The following is an 8,432-nucleotide window of genomic DNA, read 5'->3' as shown; positions in this document are numbered from 1 at the left end:
ACTTAGGGCCACCAGCAGCCCTTCTCACCCCGCTTATCCAAACACCTAGCGAGGACGTGTGGCTGTTTCATAATGCATGCGGCCGAGCAGGGTCAGCTTCTGTTGTTTGATGGTGCATAATTCTTTTTCATTAAGTCCTGGAAACATCTGTTCTCATCAGCCTGTTTAAAGGTTTTGCTTTATTAGATATTGGTTAATGATCACAAAGTCATTTGCTTTTAAAAACAGGTGTTCCTCTCTGCACACAAAGCTGGTGTCTGGAGCTGGTGGGCGAATAAATGAGTTTGTAAACAAAGTGTGGGTGTCCCGGAAAGAAGCCTCAAAGCACTGAGGCTGCAGAGGGCCCAGCTGAGACCCCCTTGGCTGGCCCTGTCTTTACCCAGCTCCATCTGCACAAGCGCATCATGGCTGCTGGTTGGGGTGGGGTTGTTGTGAATGAGCTACATCCAGAACTGTGGAACGTTCCACTAGGACACTCAGAAGCATGTGCACACTGACAGTGGCCTGGTGAGGGTTCAGTGTTGCTCTGATCTTCCTTATGCCGGTGGGATTAACGTCCTGCCCTTGGATGCCGAGGCAGACAGCGAACCTTGGTGGCTGCCTGATTCTCAGGAGCAGTAAACCCTGAGCGTGCTTGAGCCAGACATCGGGAGGAGCCCTGCAGCCCCATCGCAGCCACTGCCGACCACCACGGGCTTCCGGGCTGTGGAATGTTGTCCTAGAGATGCTACAGCCGTGGGCTGTGCTGTGCTGAAGTTAATGTCAGACATTTTACAGGAAGTCTTGGGCAAAAGTTCCAGAAGTCGTGATTCTTTGATCTTGTTTCATTTTAATTTTACAAAAGCTTAGTGAGCTCCTACTATGTGCTGAGTATCCTGAAGGATACGACGTGATGGCTGAGTTTTGAGAACTTAATCAAAAATTCAATTCATATCTACATGACTTTAGCAACCATGCTCTTCCCACCACAGTGTGTATCACGAGCAGAAAGTGCACTTTGTTGCTCTCTGTGTGTCCAGAAGCAAACGCATGGAGGGCGATAGCCCACCTTCAGACAAGGACCACGCAGCCCTCTTGTTCACTGGCTCCTAATGTGGAATGCATTAGAGCCCAGGAGCTTCGAAGCGCCCCAATGCCAAGGCCATGCCCGGAGAAAAAGCCAGAAACACTGGAGTTGAGACATAGACAGCAGTGTTTTCCCTTCAGCTCTGGATGATATCAACATGCAGCCACAGTTAAGACCCAGAGCGCCAGGGCTTAGAGAAAACAACAGGTGTGTCACATTAAAGAAACCAATTTTACTTCATTCCGAAGCGGCCAAGTTATTTATTTTTGAATAGCTTGGTTTTGCAGTAGACTTTTTTTTTTTGTACAGCATCATGGCCTTTTATTGGACAATTTGAAAATTTATAAGGGGATATGGTTATAATTTATATCTTTTTTTAATAACAATTTCAGCACATGAATAAAAGGATACATCTGTCTAAAAGAAACTTAGGTATACATGTAGGCAGCCAAAGGAAGGCAAAATAAGTAAGTGTCCCCTATCCCTTGAAGACCGTGGCCATGCCAGACTGCATTCCAAGTTGCTACTTCCCTGAGAGGGGCACTAGTGGGCCCCTTGGAGAGGGAATCATCTTGGATTTGTTAAAATGTATAACGTAATATTAAATTTAAAATCATTTCAACATCTGTGGCAAACATTTATTATTACATATTTCATTAAGTCTGGAATGATCAACACTATCTTTTTTTTAGTTCTATTATTACTTTTTTAAATTTCAAAATATTAAGGGGGCACAAATCCACCTACTGGGTACAATGAACACGTTCAGGTGATGGGCACACTACCAGCCCCGACTTTGGCATTATAAAAGGTATCCATGGAACAAAAATATTTTATCGCCATGGAGTTTTAGTTTTAGATGCTTAACATGTAGCAATAAAAAATTCCTTGAACTTGAGGGATGGGGAGGACACAACAGGTGCAGTGTTAAATATTCATTCGTTTATTCAGTGACCACCGGCAAGGGCTCACTCTGCACAGGAATTGTGCTGGACACGGGGGTGCAGAGTGACAGAGCTGACCTCAGCCTAAGAAAGTCAGGGACTCGAGAGTCAGAGAAACGAGGAAATGGGTCACCCCAATCGGCGTGGATGCAGGGAAACCCATTTATGGCAAAACGGACTAAGTGGAAATCACTGTCCGTCTCAACCCTGTCAGTGCCCCCAGCACCCAGCCTCGGGTGACAGCTGCTTCCGCAGTGACTGCCGCTGCTGCTCTGACAGCTCTGCTCTCTCTGCCTGGATGGGAGGTGACTGTCTCTGTTCTCTGGCCTGGAGACGTGTGTTAGGCCCGTTCTGCTTGAAAAGGGGCCCAATGCCATCCACTTTTGCATTCATTTGGAAGTCCACACCTCTGTGTAGTTGATGTTGTCATAGATTTATTTTGTGGATAAGAAAATGTGGGTTGGTTATTTTCCCCTCCTGGATATCAGCCTTGTGCACGGTTCTGCTCTGGGTGAAGGGACCTCCTCCTCCGTCTCTGACGCCGGGGAACTCCAGCCGCCAAACGCCATCCCAGCCTCCTTATGTGAAATGAGAGAAAGGTCTCTGTAAGGAACTAAACCAAGTCCAGTTCCCTTAGAAGAACACCAGTGGAATGAGCTGGATGAGAAGCGCGGGGTCTCCGACCTCGCCGGCTTGGACTCACGCTCCTGCGTTGGCCACCGCTGTCTGCTCCCCGCAACATGCCAATCAGCCCTGCCTCCCTCTATCAAACTCTCCATTTTCACTCCCCCAAATCCAGATACATATAAAATAGCTTTAAAGCCTCAGGTTCTGTAAAATTCCTTTGCACTTAAAACAAATTGGAGTCTGCGTATTCACGCTGGTCAGCGCCTCTGTGTTCCGCCCCGCACAGCTGACCACGCTTGTCTTTCTGATCGCAGTTCCAGCCCACGGGACCGTGGGAGGGAACTTGAGAACTTAGGCTACATTTCGGACACGTCTTTAATTTTCTTTTGGGGGGAGTTGTTGGTTACCTTCACGAGAACAGTTCACATAAAGAGATGGGGTACGTACTGGGACAGTGAGTTCCACGTTTGCTCTCCCTCGGGTTATTGTGTGAGCTGGGGAAGCTCTTCTGACCCTCAAGGCCTTAACTTTCTCACACGCAAACTGGGAGGCCGGAGCCGACGCCCAGATCACTTTGAGTTTTTGAGCTCTACACAGGCTGTCACGTGAGACCACAAAGACACCCGTCTGAGCCTCACTCAGTTAGTGAGGTGGGAACACCAGTGACTACATGGCTTCCCTGGAAGGCTCCTAAGGAACGTCCAGAGGTCACAGCCATCTGAGAACAGCCCTGCACCCCATGGGGAGCGTGTCCTGACGGCCCTGGCAGGAGGCTCGCCCTTCCTCCCCTCCGGCTCTCAGCACTTGAGGGTGGGACACAGAAACCTATGTCAGGTGCACCCCGCACACTGCTACTGTCTTCCAGCTCTGCTGCTCATAGACCGCAGTGATGGGAACCTCTGAGGTTGGACATTCCTGATGACACATGTGCATGACACTGTCCACTGTTTCTAAGGTGAAAGGTATCAGCACAGTTGGCTTCTGTGTTTTCTACAGGGCTGCGGGTGGCAGATACATGTACTAGTGTAGTAGCTACGGAATAGCTAGGTGTGTGCTGGCTTTAAGAAAAAACGTAGAGGAGCAGTTGGGTCTTTTCTGTTTTGTGTTTTCAGCTGGCTGCTTCCTGCTTCGTCAGTCTGGGCAGGGAGGCCGGGGAGTCAGGGAGCTGCCTCCCCGTGTCTCAAGCCTGCGTGCTACGTGTGTGTGTGTGTGCGTGTGTGCGTGTGTGTGCACCCGTGCGCGTGCGTGTTGGGCGTCAGCCTAGGCACCTCTCTGGACCAGCTGCTGTGTCCATCTGCAGCTGGGGCCGGCTCGGTGATCTATGGCCAGAGCGCTGTGCCGGGGGCTGTACTGCTGCTTTGCTGCAGCTGGCATGAGTGGGGGTAGAAAAACAAACGCTCCTCTTCTCCGACATCAGGAAAAAGGCTTCCACAAACATGCACACACCTCAACTCTTCCCTTCTGGGTTGAAATTCTCGGGCCTGCGATATGAACCCCGAGGGGCTGGGCTTTCACTTCTGAAGTCCTGGCTTTTCATCTGGGAGCAGATTGACTCCCCTGTGATATTAATATGTCGAGGTTGAGCATGTCCTTCAGTATCTTCTTGGGAGACTGGATGTAGGAGGTGAGTCTCGTGAGGCATTGCAGGACAAAAGCAAATTGTTTGCAGCTCATATTGTGTTTTGGTTGCATATAAAATTCTAGAACAGAAATTATTTCAATCTCAGAAGGTGGAGTCTGCAGATACTGCCGCACTGCACTGTAGCAATCATCTTTGCTTGATAAATTCGATTCCTCTCTGAGTCCTGTTCCTTTGAAGACATTTGTTTATTCTCTCAAAGTTTAAGTCTCTTATCTTTATGCCTAGTATTCTGAAGTCTTGCCATGAGGTTTCTCGCTGTGGGTAGTTTTGTTTTTTCCTTTCATTTATCGAGTAGTTCACTTTATTAGTTTTGTGTGACTAGAAAAATTCCCACAAACTGGGTGGTTTAAAACAAAAGAAATGTATAGTCTCACAGTTCTGGAGCCAATAGTCTGAAATCAGCATTGCTGTGCTGAAATCAGGGTGCCAGCAGGGCTGACTCAAGAGGCTCCAGGGGAGACTTCGTCCTTGCCTCTTCCGGTTTCTGGTGGCTTCCCGCATCCCTTGGCTTGTGGCTGCATCACTCCAATCTCCGCCTCCATGTCACAGTGCCTTCCTCTCCGTGTGTGTCAAATCTCCCTCCGCGTCCCTCTTATAAATACGCAAGTGATGGCATTTAGGGCCCCCCTACGTAATCCAGGGTCATCTCATCTCAAAATCCTTAACTTAATCACATCTTCAAAATGATCTTTAAAAATGTATGTGTATAACATTCACAGGTTCCAGGAATTAGAATATTATTTAGGGCTACTATTCAGCCCACCACAGTTACTCAATAGGAAATCGAAGTCTTTTGGTTCTGAGACAACTTCTTGGATTGTTTTTTTAATAAATCTTCTCTTCCATTTACTCAGTTTGTGCTTTCTGGAACTCTTGTTTTTGAGACCTTGGATTTTCCAGACTAATCCTCTTATTTTCTTACCTTCTTCTATTTCCCATCTCCGGTATTTTTTTGTTCCAATTTCCGGGAGATTTTCTCAAATTTAGCTTCCAGCCCTCTTACTGTGCTTTGAATTTTACCTGTTATAGTTTAAATTTCTAGGAGCCCTATTGTTCTATTACTGGTCATTTTTAATAATATGATGTTCTTGTTTCATGGATATACTATCTCATCTCTTTGAGGATATTAATTAAATATATTTTTTAAAGATTTTTTATGCTTTTTGTATTGCCTCGGTATTTTCCCTCCTGCTCTTATGTTTTGATGTGTCTTTCACGTTGGGGGCTTTCCTCAAATGTCTAATGCTTCTTGGTTTTCTGCTTAAAAAGTTAAGTACCAAAAAGCTGATTGGAAGGTCCTTGTGTGTGTAAGAATTGGGAGGCTTCACTTAGAGTAACTGGTTCTGGGGATGGAAACAATCGTGTCCTCGGTCCCCCATGTCTTTCCTGCTCCTCTTCCGTTCTCAAGGTGAGTTCTGTCATCTCCTGTCTGGGCTGTGCGGGGACCCAAGGAAAGGAGGAGGTTGGGAGGACTTGCTCTTCATTTGAGTGACTTTCATTCATTTTCTCTGCCTTCAGCCTCAGGCTTGACCTTCTCCTTCCTTCTTTCCGGCCACCTCTACATCTAAAGACTCTAGTTCAATTTCTCCACCAAGTAAACACCCGCCAGCACCCCACCTCGATGGAGGGGTGTTGCTGCAGGCGGCCGCAGGGCACTCTCTGGGCGTCTCATTAGTTCTTCCCTTCCCAGCCTCTCTTCTTACTCCTGATTCTAGAAGTAAATGGAGGCTCCAATTTCTGAGATTTTCTGTGGTTCTGTGGCCTTAATGAACAATAGACTTTTTAAATACAATGGTGTTTAGTTTTTTTTCTTATATAAACAACAGACACTGAGCCGATGCCACGTGCCAGTTCTGCTGGGCGTAGCCTGGCAAAGGTGACGGTGTGGTGAGGGGGGGCTGTCGGTGGAGGAACACGGAGGGGTTTAGAGATTATCGAGAATTAGTCGAGAAAGGTCAGGACAAAACCAATCAGAAAAGGCCCCACATGCTGCACTGTGGAGGTTGAGTCTATTACGGGCGATGGGGTGTCTGCGAAGGGTTAAACACAGAAGTACAAGGGCCTGGCAAAAAGCTCGAAAGGCCACATTCTCCAAATTTCCCTGTCTTCTTACAGTGTCATTGTTCTTCCTCGTTGTGTCTTTTCCCTTCTTCCCATCTCTTCTTTCACAATCTCTCTGACAATCCACACTTTCATTTACAGAGCTCCCAGTGGATCTCCTTTCCTGGATTTTGAAGTATTTTACAGTAAAGCCATCCTTTAACTGATTCAGATACTCCTGCGTGAACGCCATCTTTTTAGCAACAAGCACAGAACATTTGATTTGTTTGATGCAGTTTTTTAATTATTAAAATGAACAATCCACACCGATCAAAAGAAGTCAGTGCTCAGAATAGCTGAAAAAGGGTAGAGAGAGAGATCTGGAGCGTGTTCTGATATCTGAGCAGGAGGACAGCTTCAAGATTTGTCACTAAAGGTTGTCCAAGATTCCCATATTTTAAAGATTTGCAGGCAAGCTCACAACCTGTTTAAAATAAGGCGCTCCTGTCTCAAATGCGGATCACACTTGTCCTATGAATAGATAGAGTTTATTTTATAAATGTCATGCAAGGGAAGGTCAGAGCTACCCACCTGGTCCTTATCTTTACCAGCTGTGAAAAAAGAAAGTTGTGAAGAGCGAGCGTCCAAAAAATTCACATCTCTGGCCACATAGGAAGAGAAAAGGCAAAAGAAGCCAAATTTATTAAACACCTATTATGTGCAAGGCACTGTGCTGGGCACTTTCCCATGCATTTATCTTATATCATGTGACGATGATCGGGGCAGGTGGCTTTGTTCCCATCTTCAAATGGCAAGACAGAGGCTCAGAGGTAGACAGGTCCAGACACAGCTGGACTGTGGGGAGCGGAGTCTGTACCCAGGGCTGCCTTGGTCCCACAGGTGCACTGTCAGGTTCCAACAGAGTCCGAATAAACCCTATGGCTTCTTCTCGTCATCCACTGCAGAGAGAAAAGGATCCAAAACGCGGCTGCGTATTCAAAGGGAAAGCATGTCTCCTTAGCGCTCCCGTCAGTGACAGTCTGTCTTCCCCCGGCTTGGTGCAGAGGGTCAATTTAAATCCTCTGAAGTGCCAAGAGCCCCATCTGCTCCTCCATCTGAAATGAGAATATTTTGCTCTTTTTTTTTAAAAAAAAAATTTTGATTTGGTCTTTCAGTGTTTGTGTTGCAGCCTTCAACCCAGATGCCAGTAACCAAGAAAATGTATTAAGTGATAAGAGGGAAATCAGTGAAATTACAATCAGAGAGGGAGGAGAATGGGAAACGGGGGAAGAAAATGAAGTCTCCGTGGAACATCAGTCCAGGTGTGAGGAGGAAGGCAGGCCCGTGCCTAAGAGATTCCCACAAACACCGACTGAGCCCCTGCGCCCGGCAGGGAGGGGGCCAAGACGGGCCTGGAAGCCGTGTGGAAACACCTCGGAGAGCTCTGCCGGGTGCGGGCTGCTCCGGTGCAGCTGGGATGCTCGTGTTGCAAGTCTGCTAGCCCGAGAGGGGCACGCCGTGCGCACCGAGGCAGGACACCACGTGCTGGAAGCCGCAGATCATTGGTTTCGCATCCATGTGCAAAGCCACAGCCCTCCATTGTAAGAACAGTAGGACAATATTTCAGAAAAGCTCAGAATGACAGAGCTCGAAGCCACCACGGCTGAGGGTGGGGGGTCAGGGAGAGATGGAATGAGCCCTGGGAGTCGCAGGAACGTGGGGTGAGAACCACCCGGTCTATGCCTCTAATTGACTTCCAAAAGCTTCCTGAACCTGTTTCTCCAGCCAGACATGGAGCTGGAGATGTGTGTAGAGAGCTGATGCCAAGAGCGAAGGAGGTGACGGTGTTTATGTATCCCGCTAAGGTAACAAGGCTTGATTAATGGTCGCCTACTCAAAATCTCTTACTTTATAGTTGTGGGAGTGAAATTATTTTTTCCTTTTTCCTTTAGAACAGCACAGTGCTGGTTCGGCCTGTTGCATTAACCCTTTGCAGAGGAGAGTCACCCTGGGATCGCAGTGCCCACCACGCACCGTGGCGGCCGAGCTGTCCTCATGCTGCGGGCGAGACGCAGACGTGCAGTGCCGGAGCCCGCAGGAGCAGGGCGGCCGC

At 47.8% G+C, this 8,432-nt stretch overlaps 1 non-coding gene across 1 annotated transcript; it reads right to left on the bottom strand.

Moving 5' to 3' along the window:
- Positions 1–1,502: 1,502 nt before the first annotated feature.
- LOC138400433 (small nucleolar RNA SNORA67) lies at positions 1,503–1,644 on the bottom strand. The gene has a single exon (XR_011236317.1). It is a non-coding gene; the product is annotated as a small nucleolar RNA SNORA67 (small nucleolar RNA).
- Between the last annotated feature and the right edge of the window lie 6,788 nt (positions 1,645–8,432).

Source organism: Eulemur rufifrons, chromosome 19 (assembly GCF_041146395.1).
Source record: "Eulemur rufifrons isolate Redbay chromosome 19, OSU_ERuf_1, whole genome shotgun sequence".
Lineage (NCBI taxonomy): Eukaryota > Metazoa > Chordata > Mammalia > Primates > Lemuridae > Eulemur > Eulemur rufifrons.
The sequence above is the reverse complement of the archived record's forward strand: the minus strand, read 5'-3'. Positions and strand labels throughout refer to the sequence as shown.